Here is a 19118-nt window from a genome sequence, read left to right as displayed (position 1 = left end):
CCTTCCTTTTTTTTCTTTAAAGGTAGAAACAATACACAAAAAACAATCATGAAAGAGAAGAGTATGAAAGCTATACCTCTTGTTTTCGTGCTTTCTCCTTGTTAGTAAGCTTCTCTTTGTCTCCTTAATCCATACCCTTTGGAATGTTGCTTCTCCAACCTCCTTATTTCACTAATTAGTTTTCTTAAAGTGGTATGTTTCCTCTGTTTTATAGGGCTAGGACAAGAAACACCTCCTCTTCCGAGCGGGATTATCCGGTGCCAGGACACATCATTTCCAAGTAAGAAAGTGCTTCCTCTCTTTTTCTATTTTACTTTTTGTGACTGCATTGGCTTGCAGCTAGCGCCTTAGGTGCTAGCTGCGATGATGGGTACGTGTAGGAACTCTTCTCCTCTCTTCTCCCATCTTCTCCTCTCTTCTCCCGTCTTATTTCCTTTCCTTCCTCTCTTTTCCTCCTCTTTTCTCCTCTCTCTTCTCCTCTCTTCTCTTCTCTCTTTTCCTCTCTTCTCCCCTCTTTCCCCCTCTTTTCTCCTCTCCTTCCTCTCTTTTCCTCTCTTTCATTCTCTTTTTCTCTCTTTTTCTCTCTTTCCTTCTCTCTTCTTCTTCTGTTTTCCTCTCTTTTCCTCCTCTTTTTCCTTCTCTATTTCCCTACTCTTTTCTCCTCTCCTTTCCTCTCTTTTCTCCTCTCTTTTCCTCCTCTCTTTTCTCCTCTTTTTTCCTTCTCTCTTTTCCCCTCCTCTTTTCCTCTCTTTCCTTCTCTCCTTTTCTCTCTTTTCTTCTCTTTTCCTCTATTTTCCTCCTCTCTTTCATTCTCCCTTATCCTCTCTTTCCTTCTCTCTTTTCCTTCTCTTTTCCTCTCTTTTCCTCCTCTCTTTCATTCAGACTCTCTTTTCCTTCTCTTTTATATATAGTGCACTTGCCCAAACCGCAACCCCCCTCCCCCCACCCATGCCACCCGCTTGAGAGTATAAATAATATGCATTAGCAGTTGCTACAAGTAAAGAGAAAAATTTTGATTCATTCACATCACAATGGTGGTCACTCGTTCTCCAACTCATTATGAGCCTCTCTAAAATTTGGGAATTTTAAACAATCCAATCCTAAACCTCTTGGCTTTTTTATTGACAAATTTTATGTTGTATGACGAATCTAAAGGCTAGTTTTGTGTGCAGATGTGGACATTATATCAAGGAAATCAACAATTTGAAGTGTCAGCAGACCCTAGATTAGGAAGAAACTTCTCTACACATGAGATCATTGAAGTGGTACATGTGCCACTCGTGTGTGTACAAATGCATGTAGAACTACAGCCTTCAGTATGTCACAGGTTGTCTATTTTCTCACAACTCAATCCATTCTGAGTGACAATATCCTAGACATTCCCACCAATCCAGCCTTTATTGGAATCAGTAGGACATTGCGACCACTTTGTAACATAGAGACGACTACTCAAATGTATGTGCTAGCAACTTCTATCATGTCTTCATCGACATCATCCTTAGATAGAGTTCAAAAATTACCTCTTCTAACCACCTCTGATGATGAAATCCCCAGTAGCGCAGTGGAACCTCTATGATAGCTAATCGTACATACACCACTTAGAGGAACATTGTCAATATCATTTCTTTATAGTTGGAAATATAGATTATATTTTCCCCATAAGGAATCATAAATGATGTGGGGGGCTTACTTTTTCTTATGCATTTCTAGTCCATGTCATTACTAGCTAATGATTTTTGCAAGGAGAATATGAGAGAGAGAGAGAGAGAGAGAGAGAGAGAGAGAGAGAGAGTAATAATCTTAAAATATGTTGTTTGCTCTAAAAAGAGATTTTTTGAGTATTTTTTGGTGCTTTCTCATTAGAATGAGGTATCTATACAAGACTAAGTGATGCATAACTTTTTATGCTTTATCATTAATGAGCTATCTATAGAATAAGGAATGTGTAATTTTTGCGCTTCCAAACTTGATATGCCTTAGCATCATGAAGACTAATCAAGATTCAATGCTTATGGAAAAGTGATCAATTATAACACTATTGTTTGGCACCTTAACCCATTTACAAATTTTAAACTAAACCAAGATTTTTTGGGATCAAAGCTTATGAAAAAGTGATCAAATATAAGACTATAGTTTTGCTGTGCCACAATTCCTTTATCACAAAGAAAGCCTTTAATTACGGGTTGAATTGTCAACTTATCTTCATCTCATGAATAGGCCCCCCAACGAGAAAAAAATGCTTATTAATTAATTTGTTAGGGACCACGATGGTTGATTAATGAAATTAAGCTAGGGGCCATGATGGTTGATTAATGCGATTAAGCTAGGGTCCATGATGGTTGTAGCATGAAGGAGGGTCTGGATTCTTCGAGAATCCTCTGACCTCTAAAAGGTTCTTGCCTTTGATATAAAACGAGGGTGGGGGGGGGGGGGAGGGGGGGGGCAATAGATGTAGCGGCTTTTCCAATCCAAGGAGGAAGAGAAGGGGAGAAAGGGGGAGAGGAGTGTGAAGGAGGAAAGAGGGAGGGGAGGAGGGAAGGAGGAAGGAGGAGGGGAGGAAGGAGGAGGCAGGAAGGAAGGACGAAGGGAAGGAAGGAGGGAGTGAAGGAGGGGAGGAAGGAGTTAGCGGGAATACTTGCCTGTCCTTATTTTTGACCTTACAATTTTATCTTGTAGGATCGAGAGCATGGATTACTTTGATATAGAAACCAGAGGGTTCCATTTCATGATTATTGTTTTTGCATATGGCCCAAGGAATTTTGGAGTTTTCGGTTACTCCCTTGGGAATTTTTATAGCATATTTCATGAACTTGTTGATAGCCAACCTCTGTTTACTTTTGGAATATTAAAATTCCAAGATTTGTTTATTGCTAATCTAGATAGAGTGACATGGATAACAACTATGTGCTGGCATTGACGCCTGGCTTCCACAACAAGAATGTATTGTTCTAACTTGCATTTTGTTGTGATGGCACCAGGTGAGTTGGCACACCTCTCCATCGGATTTGGAATAGGATCTTGGGCATGACATTGTGGGGACGGATGTTGGCAACCTTGAAGAATAAACTTGGGTGACTAATGATAAGAGACACAGTATTCTCAACCCTATTGTACATGCTTACATAATTGTATCGGTTTGCAATGAGAACTAGAAAGTGAACTACCAAGGAACTACCTCAAAGCTTACTCAGTTCAAAAATTATCTTAGGAATTTACCATAGGAGGAATTGATAGGAAATTGTTCCCTTGGATTCTCTAATGAAAATGCAGCTAGAATAATCAAATGGCTTTCTCTTTGCATGGTGATTCTCTTTGCTACCTAAGCATAAAATTAATTGTGAGCATAGTCTTGATAAAGCAATGGTTGCCAGTGGCCTTGCAAAGCTTTCACTAAGGATGTGGAATAGTTAAGATGTACATTCATTAAAGTAGTAGGTAACACACACACACACAACCCTTATTTCTTCCTATTCCATGTTATATCAAACGGTTAAGTAGAGACTCATAGAGGGTTTGCATTGAATTGATTGAGGGATATTAAGCACGTTAAAACTTTGAGACACCCATCAACAAATTATGAGTGCTCTTACACCTCATCCTAGATGAGACAATATTAAAAAAATAACTTTAACTTTAGATATGAGAATAAACACACCCTACCTGTTAATTTTAAAACAGTGTATAAAATTACCCCTTCTATAAATATATTTTTGTAAGTCTTAAGAATAAAAATACCCCTCCTTTTGAACTCTCATAGTATACTTACATTTCCCAGGTGGACCCCCCGAGCACACACAGCTATGAGAATCCCTTTGACACAGTAGAGTCAACTACATCACTGATTATAAAGACCTTGTATAGAAATTGCCTTGAGGTATTGCTAGCTTTGCCATCCAATCATTGCCATGTACGGGTGTCATGGAGAGATCCAGAGGCTATTGGCTATTAGGTCCACGATCCAAGGAAGAGCCAAGAACTACTATGACTCTCATGGAGAGACACTAGCCAATCTAAGAGAGAGGAGTCAACCCTTAATAAAGGCTGAGGACTCAAGTTCCACGTAGCTCCCATGCACGAATTCATGCCATGTGGTAGATTACCTCTGCCCTACGAAGAATACCACTAACCATGCTAACCATCCATGCTAACAAACTATGATAATAGCATGTACACAGGCATGCACATGCGTGCAGTCATGCAGGCACACATGCAGACAAAAGATATACATAAAAGAGGGCTTTTTAATTCCAAAAGTAAAAGAATTCATACGAAAGGGATACTTTAATCATATCAAAAGTTAAAAAAGGGGTGTATATAGCCTATAAAATTAGATAGTAGGGGGTTTTCTAATACCCCTTGATAGCATGTGCCCCCTGGGGGATTTTGATGCCTGAAATTGTGCATGATCTTCAGCCTCTCCATTAGATCCCCAAAAATCTCCACATTTCCTCCATCTTCTCCCCAAGAATTTCCATGTGGAAAGTTGGTCTCTATGAATACGACAAATGACATTGTATTGTTGTCTCTACTATCAGTAAGACACTCAATGAAGCTCTGAGAATGAATCCATATAGTTAATTTTCCCATCATTTGGATATGAAAGTTATATATGAGACATGAACAAAAATATTTGAAACAAATATTTTGACAAATTGTAACAAAATTGAGAGCTTTTCTTACTATATAGTTTGCAAAAGAAAATCCAAGATTGGTGAAAGGATGTCCAATGCATCAAGTAGTCGAGGTTTTGAGATGAGATTCCACTTACTTGCCACCATCCAAGCAAAACTAGGTGTTAGAACATCATAGTTTCATTGGGGTAGACATGTAATGCATGTTTCCCCTAGCTTGTTATTGATTAACCTAATAACTAGACAACCATCTAGATTCTGAAGCATATGGTTTTCTGAAGAGACTTCCAAAATACCAAGTGGGGGGTAGTCCAAACTCAATGGTGAGAACCTATTTAGGATTTTTTAAAAGAATTTAAAAGGGGATAGTCCACACCCTTACGTGAGAATCAATGAAGGAGGTTATTCCACACCCTCAAAAAAATCGATTAAGCTGATATGAATATAAATCAATCAGATATAGTAAAAGTTTAAATGCAAAAAATGAGTCTAAAACAATTCATAAGGAATTGAATACAAAAATTGAAAAGCATTACGATCAAATTAATTTGAGTAAAGCATTTTATCTAATAAAAGCAATTGAATGACTAAATTTAAATTAAATAAAGTAATTAAATTAAACGCAATTGATTGGTTAAATTGAATTGGGTAGATGGCTAGGGGGTAGAAGGGTGAAGCACATTAGATTATGAAAGAAAAAGGAGGCCATTTAACAACTTAAAAGATAAAAAAACCCCTTTCTAACCATAGAGAAGGTACAACAATATGGGGAATGTAAATCAACATAAAAGTGTTAAGTAAATAAAGGAAGGAAAATTAAACCTAAGAATCCAACAACCGCATATAAGTACTTATATATGATAAATGAGAGAAAGAGAGAGTGAAATAGGAGAGGGGGATAGCATGTTAAATAAATTAAGAAGGGGGTGGAGCATATTATATAAATATAAATGTATTTCCATATATATATATGTATGTATGTATGTATGTATGTATGTATGTATGTATTTATATACATATATACAAAAAAAGATATAAGTATAAATAAATGATCAAATATGTAATTGTACATGTAGGACTATACATTATATGTATATATGAGAGAGAGAGAGAGAGCGTAAGGCACTAGGATCAAGAAGGAGGGAGAGTAAAAGCAAGCGAGCGAGCGAGAGAGAGAGAGAGAGAGAGAGAGAGAGAGAGAGAGAGAGAGAGAGAGAGAGTAAATTACTGGCTACAAATAGGAAGAAGGTAAGGAAAGAGCTTATTGTTGCCAGAAGTGCATGTCTATGAGCATTGCCATGAAGGGAATGTATAAGAGCATCACCATGATCAAAGTAAAGGAAACACAACCACCAAAGCTACCATTGTGTTAAGAAAGCTTTGGTCGAATGTAATAGTATACTTAGGCAGAGTCGAACCTTGGGGCGTTCACCTCAAAAACATTTAATGTACCACGTGCTTTCAAACGAGGTGTATTTTAATCCCCTTTTTGAAAAAAAATTAATAGGAATACAATAATAGGAGGGGTTTTTTAATTTAGATTTAGAGAAAATTCCGTTAGTTTATAAGTAAAGAGGGGCAGTTTTATTGATGGAAACATTTTAGTTGATGGGTTTTTTAAATACCCTTTGAACACATGTGATACCTAGGATTGCTTAGTAGTGCCCCCCCAAGAGTCAAACAAAAGCTATCGTGAGGGAATGAAAGGGGAGAGGGGGAGATGCGATAGGGGGCAAAGAGAACATAGAGACATGAGGAGCTATGACCAATAGAAAAATGAAGTAGTCAAGGCTGTTGAACCAATCTCTTAGACAAGCCGTGGAGGGAATAAAGTTAATAGAGAAAGATATAAAGTAGCCATAAGGGCTACATAGGGTTGTCAAACAATAGACTATAAAGGAGGTGAAGTAGGAGTTATTGACCTGAGAGACTATCGTGTAGAGGGATTACAAGGGAGCAGAGGGCTGTGAGAGTGATGACTTCAGTGATAGCACTGAATCTCATTTAGAGTCATCGTATTCTTGTACTGCATTTGCATCTGACGGGTCAAGTCTAGCCAAGTGGTATTTAATAAAGAAATGGCTAGGATCAAGGATTGTGATACATTTTTCAACATCATAGCCATTCTTCTTTTTAAAACTTCTAGTCCTCAATTTGCAGCAATGAATAATGCTACTCACTTATACCTCTTTTAGGCCCTCTTTATTTGGAACCCATTCATGTTTCTTACGCAAGAAAGCCTCATAGAGTTGCTTTATTATATATCTTTTTGGGAGACCTCTCAATAGCTTTGATTCATACCATAAAGCTGTGAATATAGGAATTCTATTTTCATCCCTTACTATCTTAGTAGCCTTTGCCACCCAAATCGGTCCACCTTGGTCATCCAACTTTGGATCTGGATCAGACTCCCAAATTACAACAAACAACCCACATCAATCTCATCATATGGTACAAACTATTGTAAGAGTTTGTCACCCTTTCTGCCATAATATTTTTGAGGTCAAAGGCATTGCTCTGTTTCTTCCAAATCTATTCTTACATTTATGTCCAATGCGGATCCTAGTGACTCAGCTCATTTTGGAAAAAAAGACTCGAAGTATTCAATGCTCATTAGGATTTCTTAAATTTTTTAAAGATTTCACAATTGCCTTAATTGACTTGATTATCACCAAACTTTTACTTGACTTCTCATATATTTTTTCACATACTTTCAAGATTTTTAGGGTCATTGTTTGCTTGGGTGTATCCATTTTGGGTGAGGTTTAGGGACTTTTCCGTATATAGGTATCTTGCATGACCCATAACTTATGCATTGCTCAACAAAATTCGGCAAAATTTGTCTTCAATTTGTAGTACACATTCCAAACTTGAACATGAGAGCAAAAAATTATGGAATAAGGATCTGGAACAAGACTGTTAAAGCATTACAAGTGCTATGTTGCATATGAAGAATGCATCTTGAAGACTATAGAATATAGCAATTTATTCAAAAACATAAAACATTTGTTCTATAGATACATGCAACCAAGTAATCATTAAAAAGTACACTATGTGAGCTTCTGATCCTCAACCCAAGGAGACACCTAAATGAAAACATTAGGCATGGGTTAACGGGCGTCCCATGTTGTGCTAAAGTGATGCATGCCCATTTGAGGGCACGCTCCATAACTTCCTTTGACTAGTTGAAAACCAAAATGGATTAAAAATTTGGAATCCAAACTAGTGGGATTACTACATGATGGTCTTAAAACATTGATAGTTGTTAGTATTGGTATCTAGATTCACCCTAAAATGGAAGAAGTTGAAAAAGTGCAATTTGTGCATGTGCAAATATATTTTAATAAATCCAACACTATTTATAATTTTAAATTATTTCTTTTTCCATGCACTTGCTTGCTATATGGTTCATAAGCATGCCAAAGGTCATTGCATTTCATAATACATAGCATCAAAGCTGATAGCATGCCCTTTGGCCTATTTGTGTTTTGAAGCATTTTAGGCCACATTGCACTTGTTTGGGATATCCAATTCTGCAAACGTGTATCGTCGGAGGGGGGAAAACCAACGGCTGAAAATTTTGCTACTCCCACGAATTTCAAATTTTCACACCTCTCGCTCATCAAATCTTCGAAGATTAAGTACCTGCAACCTGCCCCGCCCTACATCCCGCACGCACCTCGACATGACCTTGCGCATACTTTGGTTTGCCATTTTCTTCTTTTGGGTAAGTTGTCTTCTATTCTTTGCTTTCTTCACCAGCTAAGTTCTCTAGGTCTATTCTTGTCTGATCGTGGCCATGGCATCAATAGTAACATGCAACTCGCCATGGCTTGCAAGAGAAGTAGACAAAGGCTATGAGATAGGAAAGTTGAAAAGCTAGGTCAAGGCACAAGGAACAGAATGCGGGTCGAGGAAAGCACTTGCACGGTATCGAAATGGCAACGAAAGGCACTTTTTCAATATCTGCTATTGCTACGAAGGGAGAAACAATGAGAAGAAAGAAGACTCCTTGTAGAGCAGCAAACAAGAAGTAGTTGCAGATGCACACTTTTGATCATTGCCATCAGAGCGAAGAACATGAGCTATGGTGTCACGATTGGTGGAAGCATTCAAGGCAACAACATCAGGCCATTCAAGTGATTACCAATCTCGAGTCTTCACAAGATTTAGCCTGCACCCTAAAGTTCATAGAGTAATAACCCTACCAACACCTTGGGAGATTTACTAGTATACTAGGAGGCACTTCCCACGCACATGTGCACTTTTGTTCCTCATATTTGTTTTGACCCATAATTACGCTAAGCTTGTGCATGACTAGTCTATTCCAGGCATGGGTTAAGCTTTTAGACCTATCTCTAAGAGGCTTTTATTTTTTGTTTTGAATTCACATTAGATGTTGAGGGAGGAGAGAACAAGGGTGCACATTTCTTCCCCCAAAGGTTTAGGAAACTAATGAACCCGTAACTTTAATTCCACACAAGCGCTATAATATACCTATAGGAAACCATACAATTTGTAAATGACCTCCCCCCCTCCCAAATTGAGTAACCCCTACCCCCCCCCCCCCCCCCCGCCCACCCCCTGCCTCTTTAATGCCCCTCTTTCCCTCCAATATTCCCTCTTTCCAGTAATTGGCACATGTCCCCTCCCCCCTTTATTCCACCTCCCCTTAGTTTAATCATGCATTTGCCCACTTCCTTTTCACCCATATTTTCTCCACTAGTTATCTCCTTTTCACTCAGCAGATATGTTTACAAAGGCACTTCTCGTCCCAAGTTTGAAGTCTTTCGAGAGGATTTACACTTGGTTCCCTTTGTTACATGATCTTGCTACCTTGTACATTCATAGGATGCCCAAGAGGCAATGCTCTCTAACCTGAGAAATGGCCTACAGAAAGTGAAAAGGATGCACAGATTAGATCAACTAGCTGCAAAGAGGGTGACATTATCTATGTTGGTGTCCCGTGAAACAAAGGAGAAATGACTTGGGCGCACAATATCGAAGATGTTGTCAATCAGAAGGACCAACATGGCTCCAGCAGTTTAACATAGAGTAGAAGCAATGCATGATCATCCCAATAACACAGGAAAAGGAGAGACAACCTAAGTGCGGAAGTCATTGCTACAGTGACGATGTTTTGGCACGAAAATATGAGAGTTTCTCCAAATAGAAAGGACATCTATGAAAAGCGGACGGGATGCAACCCAAATGGCAAATCCACTTACATCATCTAGTTTCTCACCACAAATAGCTATAATAGGAAGGCACAATTAATCTACCCATGACTTGGAAAGTGGTAAATGACAATGTCTACATCTTGAGGTTGCATCTACAAACACCCCAAAGCAAAACACATGCAAAGGGGGGCCACACTAGGGCCATTAGATCATGCAATCATCTATGTGTACCCATGGTAGACCAAACATGTGAAGAGGATACTCTTTCAATTCAAATATTGCAGCTGTCAATACTATAATCTGACCCTATACATGAGCAAGCTATTTCTTGATTTCTTACTGCCTCATCTTGAGGGTGTGGACATTCTCCTAAAACACCTCCACTTGCTTCTCACTCTCTACATAGCTCTATCTGATTCCATTAGCTCCTTTCAAGACATCGTTTAGTAGTGTCTTTGTAGGCCTATTTCAAGACATCCACTCTATGTTGGATTTCAATCAAGGTAGAAGATTGATTTTGAAAACTTTCAAGAGCCATGGCAAGCTTATGCATATCCCTATTGTAACTAAATTGCAAGAAATTGTACTTATCTTTCCAATATTGCATAGTCTTATTATATTCTCTACCCTTGCTACTCTTTGCTGGTTGCTCTCTACCCAATTTGTATCCTTCCTAGCCTCAAAGCTCTCTTCATCAATGTGATCATGATTTGAGGTCCAGTCCCTATAAACCTAGGCTGAAACCCATATTAATAGGAGAGCCATTTGTAGCTAAGTATATCAATGGTTAACTAGACCCTCACATGGCACATACTAGACCACATGGGTAGAGTTGAAAGATAAAGTGATTTATACAATTCATGGAAATTCATACAATCTTATATTACATGGAAGCACTATAAATGCAACAATAACATTAAAGAAAGTCCTCAAAGACCATGCATTGCCACAGCTTCATGTTCACCAAACAATGCCACATGGAAGTGTGGAATGCTAACAACATCTTCCTTTGGGAATAACAAAGAGGGTTGTCCTTGAAACTGTCAACAAAGAAGGTTGTCCTTGAAACTGTCAACAAAGAAGGTTGTCCTAGAGCATGATATCAAGGTGAACCATCAAATTAAAGGATGTCAAAATGTAAGACATGTGATGAATTGAAAAATGAAATTGACCATCGTAAATGTGAGCAACAATGTGAAAGATATATAAAATAGCAAAAAATCCATTCATGTCATGTGTAGGATGCTAGAATGCTATATACTTCTTGGAGGAGAGAGGAGGCTATTGCACATGTTGATAGTCCATGTGCATCACCATTGATGGCATGGATGAGCATACAACATCTTTGCCAAGATATAGATGTAGTCAACCTCCATTGGAGGATAAATGTAGACTACAAACACACTTGTGTGGAGTATTCGTACATGGATATTGAATCTTTTGCGATGTATGGATCGATACTTTGGATGAACACGGTAGCAACCAAGTGGCATCATCTGTCATGAAAGCAATACAAAAGGTTTGAGATGCATGTGGATGTTTACCTCAAACCTTGTGTATACAAGTTGATAATTACTAGAGAGAAAACACGAATAGATATATATTAAGCTCTATGCTAGTTGGTTTGAAAATATTTGAAGAAGTGGAAGTTGGTTTTCTTATTGTAACCATACACAAGAAGACATAGATCAAATATTTAGTGTTATCTCTTCCAACAAGTTGAAGTCAAAGGAGGTTTTGACAATGGATGATATGCTATTTCAAAGTGGAAAATAAATTGGAGGTTTGCAAAAAGAAGAATCAAAAGTGGAAATCTTAAAGAGGATGGTAGATTGGAGAGCATTCATAGAGCCGTATTTAAAACAAGGAGATGATGCACTAATAGGATACACAAATCCACACTATTTTTTATTTAGCATGCATAATAATGATGCAATGGAGGCACTACTTACTCAATGGAGACAATTTATGGAGTGAACCGTATGCTTTATTACAACGAATAATTCCATTGGAGGAAGCTAGATTTGTTGTCGCAAATAACAAAGCACTTTCCATAGATGAAATGAAAGACTTAGAAGCCTTTATTAAAGGGGTTCAATGTTTTCTTGGGTGTAGCCAATAGCGGAACTATTTTTGGGTCCACTTAGAGGCCATGACGCCATGAGCTCCTGGGTGAATATTTACCCGCACTCTCGCCAGAAATTTTCCCCACGTCATGATGCCGCACTAGCATAATAATGAGATGCAATCTATTTATTCTGAACACCGCGGAGCTCGATACATGATAGCTTTGCACTACAACGTGCATCTCTACACTGCTTCGCACAGTGCAGTCTCTAGCATGAGCCGCCTAACCACTTATCATCATGTAGTCTTTTACCACAACTTTGCCACCTATCCCAGGGCTTCGCACCCATATTGATTCTTAAAATTCAAGGTTGTCCTGGAGAGACCACAGTGTTGGTTCTTGTCTTAATATAATGAGATGTAATCTATCATTTTGAACACTGCCGCCGCAGCACTGACCACCTGTCATCGCGCAACCTTTTGCCATAGCTTTGCCCATGCAAATCATAGGTTGTCTCGTAGAGACCATTGTGCTAGTTTTTTGTGTAATATGAGATGCAATCTATCAAATTTTTGAGTATTGCCTCAGTGCAGTCTCTGGCCTGATGACCTGTCATCGCCCAAAATTCAAGGTTGTCTTGGAGAGACCACCGCGCTAGTTCTTGGAGTTCTAGTTCCATTACCAATTTTTACATATTATAGGAGAAGGTCTATGATGACGAGCATGCTAGAAAACAGAAGGAGATCTATGATAGCCACCGCGCTGGTGGTTCTTGGCATTATATATTTGTGTACCAAGAAAAATGTATTTCCTAGTGCAACCAAGCAAAATGCAATTGATGATATGGCCCTTGAGGGGTCCCCTTTAGGTGCAAGGGCCAAATCGACATGCCATTTCTATCTAGTGGCATCCTAGATATTGTATAATGCATGTTGATATGGCCCTTTTCCCTAGAGGGGACCCCTCAAGGTCCATATCGTCAATTGGCTTTTTTGAAAGTTTAATTGTATTTTTCTATATGTATCTCCATGCAACCATAACGATGGGTTGTTGGAGCTATTTTAGTGCTATTTTGGTCATAAACTAAGGAAATTGTAGTCCTTCTTTACTAGTATTTTAGTCCTTGTTATAGTAAATATAAATGAGATAAAAAATACAATTCATCGAGTGAAAATTGAGCAAAAGAGATTACAATATTCATCTACATCCAATAACAGGTTATATAAAAACTAACAAATTATACCGAGCAAAAATTGAACAGAGGATCTTACATTTATAAAAACTCAGCAATTGCTGAGAGCCTTAAAGGAAAAAAGATTACAGCTAGCGACCATAACCATTCAAATATAAAAGTTAACAATAGTGCATACTGAGAGCCTCAAATTGAACAAAAAGAGATCACATTAATGTAATAAAAACTCAGCAATTGCTGAGAGCCTTAGAGACCAAAATATGACATCCAGTGAGCCAAAAGATTGTTGAGAGCCTTAGAGGCCAAAAGATTGCATCCATCCATTGTTGAGTAGTTATGAGCCTTGTCTGAACAAGAGGGAATTTGTACAACTCAATATTTCCGCAAGTCTAGCTTGTTGCATTAAAATGTTTTAGGGAGCCAAAGGAGGAGACCATGGAGTGGCCTAAGACCATGCACATTGCCAAGACTTAGATTACGGCACCCCCAACAAGTTGATAGTACTTTGCTGTGAAAATATTGAGGCCTTCGTTGTCTCTAGGGGGAACCCATATAGAACAGCCATAAAGAGGTTGGAGGTGAGTATGTCATCTAAGGTGGTGACATATAGATATGGGGGGAATCGATTGTGGGAATGAAGGGTCTCCAGTATTGACATCATTTCTACTCCAGGTGAGTGCAATACAATCACCTTATATGAGAAGGTAGATAACATTGGGATCACAGTGCATCGAGGGGGGTGGTAGTAGGCATGGTGAAGATGAGTAGGTGAGCAACAGATGAGTAGGAGAGCATATGAGTGACTAGAGTTGGAGAAGGGAGCATGGATCAAAGTAGAGCAGGGGCAGAAAAGAGCTAGAGGAAGGGTGTGGAGCAAAGTAGCAAAGTGTGTGGAGCAAAGTAGTAGATCAGGGGCAGATGAGAGCAACATAGTAAAATGCCCACAAAAGTAAATCATGAAGCCTTATCACCTCCAATCACTCATTAGTACTCTACTAATCATGCAAGCCCAGTGACTGGTAATTTTTATTATTAGCACTCATAGTGTTAAGCCCGGTGGTGGGTGAGCAGGCCATTGTGATGGCTGGTAATTAATTGCGAGCCCAGTGGAATCATAGCCATGATAGACCTGGCTGATGAGAGCCACCACCACCGAGCAATAATTCCCACAAAAGTAAATCATGAAGCTTAATCACCTCTAACCACTCATTACGACATGCATTCTAGTACTTTACTGAGCATGTGAGCCGGATGACTATTAATTTTTACTACACTCGTAGTGATCATGCATGCTTAATCCTGGTGGTGGGTGAGCAAGCCACTGCGATTGGCTGGTAATTAACTGCTAGCCTGGTGGAATCGTAGCCATGAAAGATGTGATGGATGAGAGCCACCACCACTGGGTAGTAATTCCCACAAAAGTAAATCATGAATCTTTATCACCTCTAATAACTCATTACCATTCACTCTAGTACTCTCCTAAGCATGTAAGGCAGATGACTGGTAATTTACTAAACTCATAGTAATCATGCATGCAAGCCTAATGGTGGTAACTGGAAGGTGCGGTGGCTGGTAATTAATTGCCAGCCCGATGGGTCTTACCCACCACCACAGACATGGCTTGGAATCTTAAATGCCACCTCCTCTAATCACTCATTACCATGCAAGGTAGTACTGCCTTCTTGAATTAATCAAAATTTGGGCCAATCACCGCAGTGCTCTCACTTTGACAGTGTAGTTGGGCTACAAACTTAAGCCTCTGCTATTCTATTCCCTTACCTATTTTGTCTTCTATCCCTCTCAACCGTTTCTTTCTCCCTTGCACTTAGACTTCAAACTCAAGCCTCCACTATTCCATTTCCTTCATTGTTTCATCTTCTACCCCTCTCGACCATTTCTGTCTCCCTTGCACTCTTTCTGCAACTTCTATCCCGTCTAGTAATGGACCCTACACAGCAGTCTGGGAGCTCCTCACACAATCTTTCCTCCCCCTCTGCAGCACAGTGTGAGAGCCTCTACCCCCTGATCTTTCCTCCCCCTCTGTAGCACAGTGTGAGCCTCTCCTCCCGTGACATATGGGAGCTCCTCTCTTGCTCTTCAAAATCCCAATTTGGACGCTCTCAAAAACTTCATGAGGATGGTATAGGAGGTGAACATGAAAGAGGGGCAACTAGTCAATCAAGGTCAAAAGATTACCATCATTCAAAGCGTGATTGAAAATGCACTAGGCATTCCTAGAGGAAATTTGCAAGCACACTTCTTCGAGAAGCAGTGGAAGAGATAGGATATTCTAGATGTATACCCCAACACTCATATTAGTAAAGATGGTGGATTCAAGCTTTCTAGCTTGCCAACAGAGCTCCAAGATGTGCTAAATAAGACCATTCACTGCTTTCCTGATATGAGAAGAACCGTGAAGTTCTGGCAGGTTCAAGCAGCAGTAGAGCAACTAAAAGGATGTGATGTATCTTTCTCAAGGTCGATCTCCAATAGTGTGATAACCAACGTGAAGAATTGCATGGATGGCAAAACCCAATTGTCATCTTAGCTCACTGGAGTTGCAGTGCACCAGATGGCATCTACCCACAAAGGGATTTTTTAGCAATACGATAAGAAGGTGTCTCAAAAGGTGACTTTTCTACAAGAGAAAGCCACCGATGTAGCAAAGGCAATGCAACGTGAGAAAATTCTCAAGGAAGATGCAGAAGCCAAGGTAGAGGAGCCACAAGCAAGGGCCTTACAGGAACAAGAGCAAGCTGAGGCCGCTACAACAAGGGTCGGCATGGAAAGGCATAGAAGAGAAGTAGAGAAGCGTATCACGGAGCTCTAAGATAGGCTTGAAGAAGTGAGAAGTGTGCGGACATTGCATACAAGGAGCTAGCAATGATGTGAAAGGAACTTGAAGATCAGAGAGCCAAAAAGGAGGGTCTTAACTCGGTCTTAACAAACGGCTCTGCAACATGCAGAACACATTGAACATTGAAAAAGACCAGATGATGGAGGAGCTAAAAAGGGAGAATGCAGAAACGAGAAAGATGATGCAGGAACTGCAAGAGAGCTTCAAGGCTAGGAAGAATGGGGCAGAGAGAAGCCGGGGTGGAGAAGACAATGAGGTAGCTCTCCAGGCTAGAAAGGATGCACAGAGCAACCATAGTGGAGCAAGTTCTCAGGGGGGTCACTATGTATAAACCCTCTATATCATGTGCGTTCAAGGCCTATTTCTAAAATCCCTTATCTGTAAAATTTCCATTAATAAGATGTACCCTTTTTCTATACAAATCTGTAATTTTTTTCCAAATTTGTTTTAAATAACCCCTTCTGTAAATTAACTTTTGTAAAATGTAGAAATTAAAAATATCCTTCTGTTGAACTCACATGATAGGGTTACATATGATGAGCGACCCCCTCGAGAGTAAGTTGCACCAGCAGCCATGGTGGAGCAAGTTGCGACAGCCACAGTGAGGGTTTTATTTTTCAAAACACTGTTGGAAGTTCAAAGAGTAAGCTAAAAGACCCTGCAACAAGATTGTGATAGGGTTGTGCATGAGCTTACCATGCTTTTGATAGTTTTGAAAAGCAGTCTGTCATCCTGAGAGATTTCCAAACTAGAGTGGAAGTCTTTGAAATGGCCCATGTTGATGTTTTTGAGCAATTTAAGTAGCTTCAATAGATGTTGAGGGATTTAGATTAAGCCGTTGCACAGAGTGAGCAATAGTGGAGGAGATGAAGAAGAACATCCATAGCCTTAGGATGAGGGAGGAAGGAATCAAGAAGAAACATCATCATGTATAGAGAAAGACTATGGTATTGATGGTCACAATAGTTAAATCAGATGCCTATCCTGCTATGCAACAAGGTCCGAAATGCATGGTCTGCCATACCCCTATTATAAATGACTCCATGATCGGACGGCCTGCATGCTACCACCTTGTGCATGTTTTTTGCTTTGGGGTGTTTGTGCATGCAAGATTTCTATGTAGAGAATGCCATTTGACATTTCCCAGGTCATGGACAGATCAAATGTGCTTGCCTACTATAGCTATCTATGATAAGAAAGTAGATGATGCAACTTAATTTGCCATTTGGGCAAAAAATGCAAAAGACAAGGAGCTCAAATTGAAGAAGGCCAAGACCGACTGCGAGGAAAAGAAGCCTGAAGGGAAAAACTAGCCCCATTCAGGAAAGGAGAAAGAAGAGCCAAGCAGTGTGTGAGCCATTTGGATTGGTGGCATGTGATTAATTTGAACCTCAAATTTTTATACTTGTATGTGGCTCATGATTATTTGGATGGCGCCACCAGGATTTCATGCAATTCATTACCGTAGTTAATGACCAATCTCGACTTTTGGCAGATCCTTCATGATGATTTGGGCGGGCTTGCATGTGATTTTATGTGCCCATTGAGAAGTGATATTTTTTAATTATTTCTAGGGCAATTAATTACCTATCACCATGGTGGCATATGAATAAATAGCATCGCATGATTCTATAATTGGATGGCCTTGCATGCCAGTCATCGGGGTACCCCCAAAGTTTTTGGAGCAGGGGGTGTTGAATCATGGGAGGTCCAATTTGTAAGTATCGATCTCAAATTATATTGTTTATGTAGTTTATTAGGAGGTTGTTTCTTTGTACTAACCCCTCCGCAAATTGTGTCATCTTACAGCTTGATATCGTGGGCAGATACCCTACTCCTGTCGAGACAGCCTACCACTGCCACCATCGCAGAGGAGATACATGGAAGCACTTTTATAATGATGGGTTGATTACTGAGGAGCAGTATATCCGAGCTACTGGAGCGTCCCCCGAGGTATTTGAAAGTAATTAAATAATGTCAATATTATAAGTAAAGATTTGATTTTTCATACATTGATATATGTTGTCCCTTGTTTACATGCCCCTGCACAAGAAGACGAGGAAGAAGACGAGGAAGGAGGCAGAGAAGGGAGTGCAGAAGGGAGCATAGAAGGGAGCGAGGACGTGGAGAACTTAGATTAGTCGTAGAAGTAGTGCTAGCTACTCTTTTTTGTACTTAAAGCCACTGGCTTGGCTTCGTGCCTCTTGTTTATACACTCCTCTTATTTTTTGTACTTGAAGCCATAGGACATGGCTTAGCTTCGTGCTATATGTACATACAAGCACTTTTTGAGCTTTCAATTTTCTTGTGCAACGTTCTATCAATTAATTCCTTGTGAACTAAATGTTTTGGAGTTGTAATGTTTCATTTGGAATTGTAATTGTCGGCTATAGACGTGCTTGCAAGAGTGCTAATTAAAATGCGGTTGGCTGTAAGAATTGAATTACACAATGTGAAAATGGGATTCCTGTAGCTACATAGCATACACAACATACATAGCATTCTGTAAATTTAAAAAATATTATGTAGCGCGTCTATCAAACCGTCTATAAATGCATCTATATACGCGTCTATCTGTTCGAGGAGCATCTATTTGCACGTCTATAAAAGCATCTATAGGACCGTTTATAAATGCATCTATACAAGCGTTTAACGATGCGTTTGTCTGTTTTTTAAATTTTCTAGCAGAGCGTCTATTTATGCGTCTCTATGGGCATCTATATGCGCGTCTGTCTGCTATATAAATGCGCTGTTAGATGCGGGTCTCTAGATGCGGCCCGTGACTTGTAGTGACTCAAGCACATTATAGTCAAAAAGCAACAATAAATTCTTACATCCAATAATTGGCAATTTAAGAGCAAATGCTCATGGATAGTGTCCTTTTATCATAGGGCATTATAAGTCTAGCATGCTATATCAATAACAGATGGCAATGCATTGCATTCAATAGACTGCAACAAACACAATCATAATCATCATGGTAATTGACCAAAAAAATGATTCATAAGAGAACTAATATGCAAAAACTCTTTGGGAAAGTTAAAATTGATTACAACGGTTTATTTGAAATAATTGCCACATCACATTCCTTTATTTTGATAAGCTTAGGAACATCTTACACAATTATGAGAAAATCTCCATGCTAAGAAGTGCTGAAGGTATAGGAGTAACATTTCAAGAGATCCTTATC

The sequence above is a fragment of the Dipteris shenzhenensis genome, chromosome 20 (genome assembly GCF_047967505.1).
Source record: "Dipteris shenzhenensis isolate YYH24624 ecotype China chromosome 20, Dip_SZ_1.0, whole genome shotgun sequence".
Lineage (NCBI taxonomy): Eukaryota > Viridiplantae > Streptophyta > Polypodiopsida > Gleicheniales > Dipteridaceae > Dipteris > Dipteris shenzhenensis.
Note: the sequence above shows the minus strand (reverse complement) of the source record.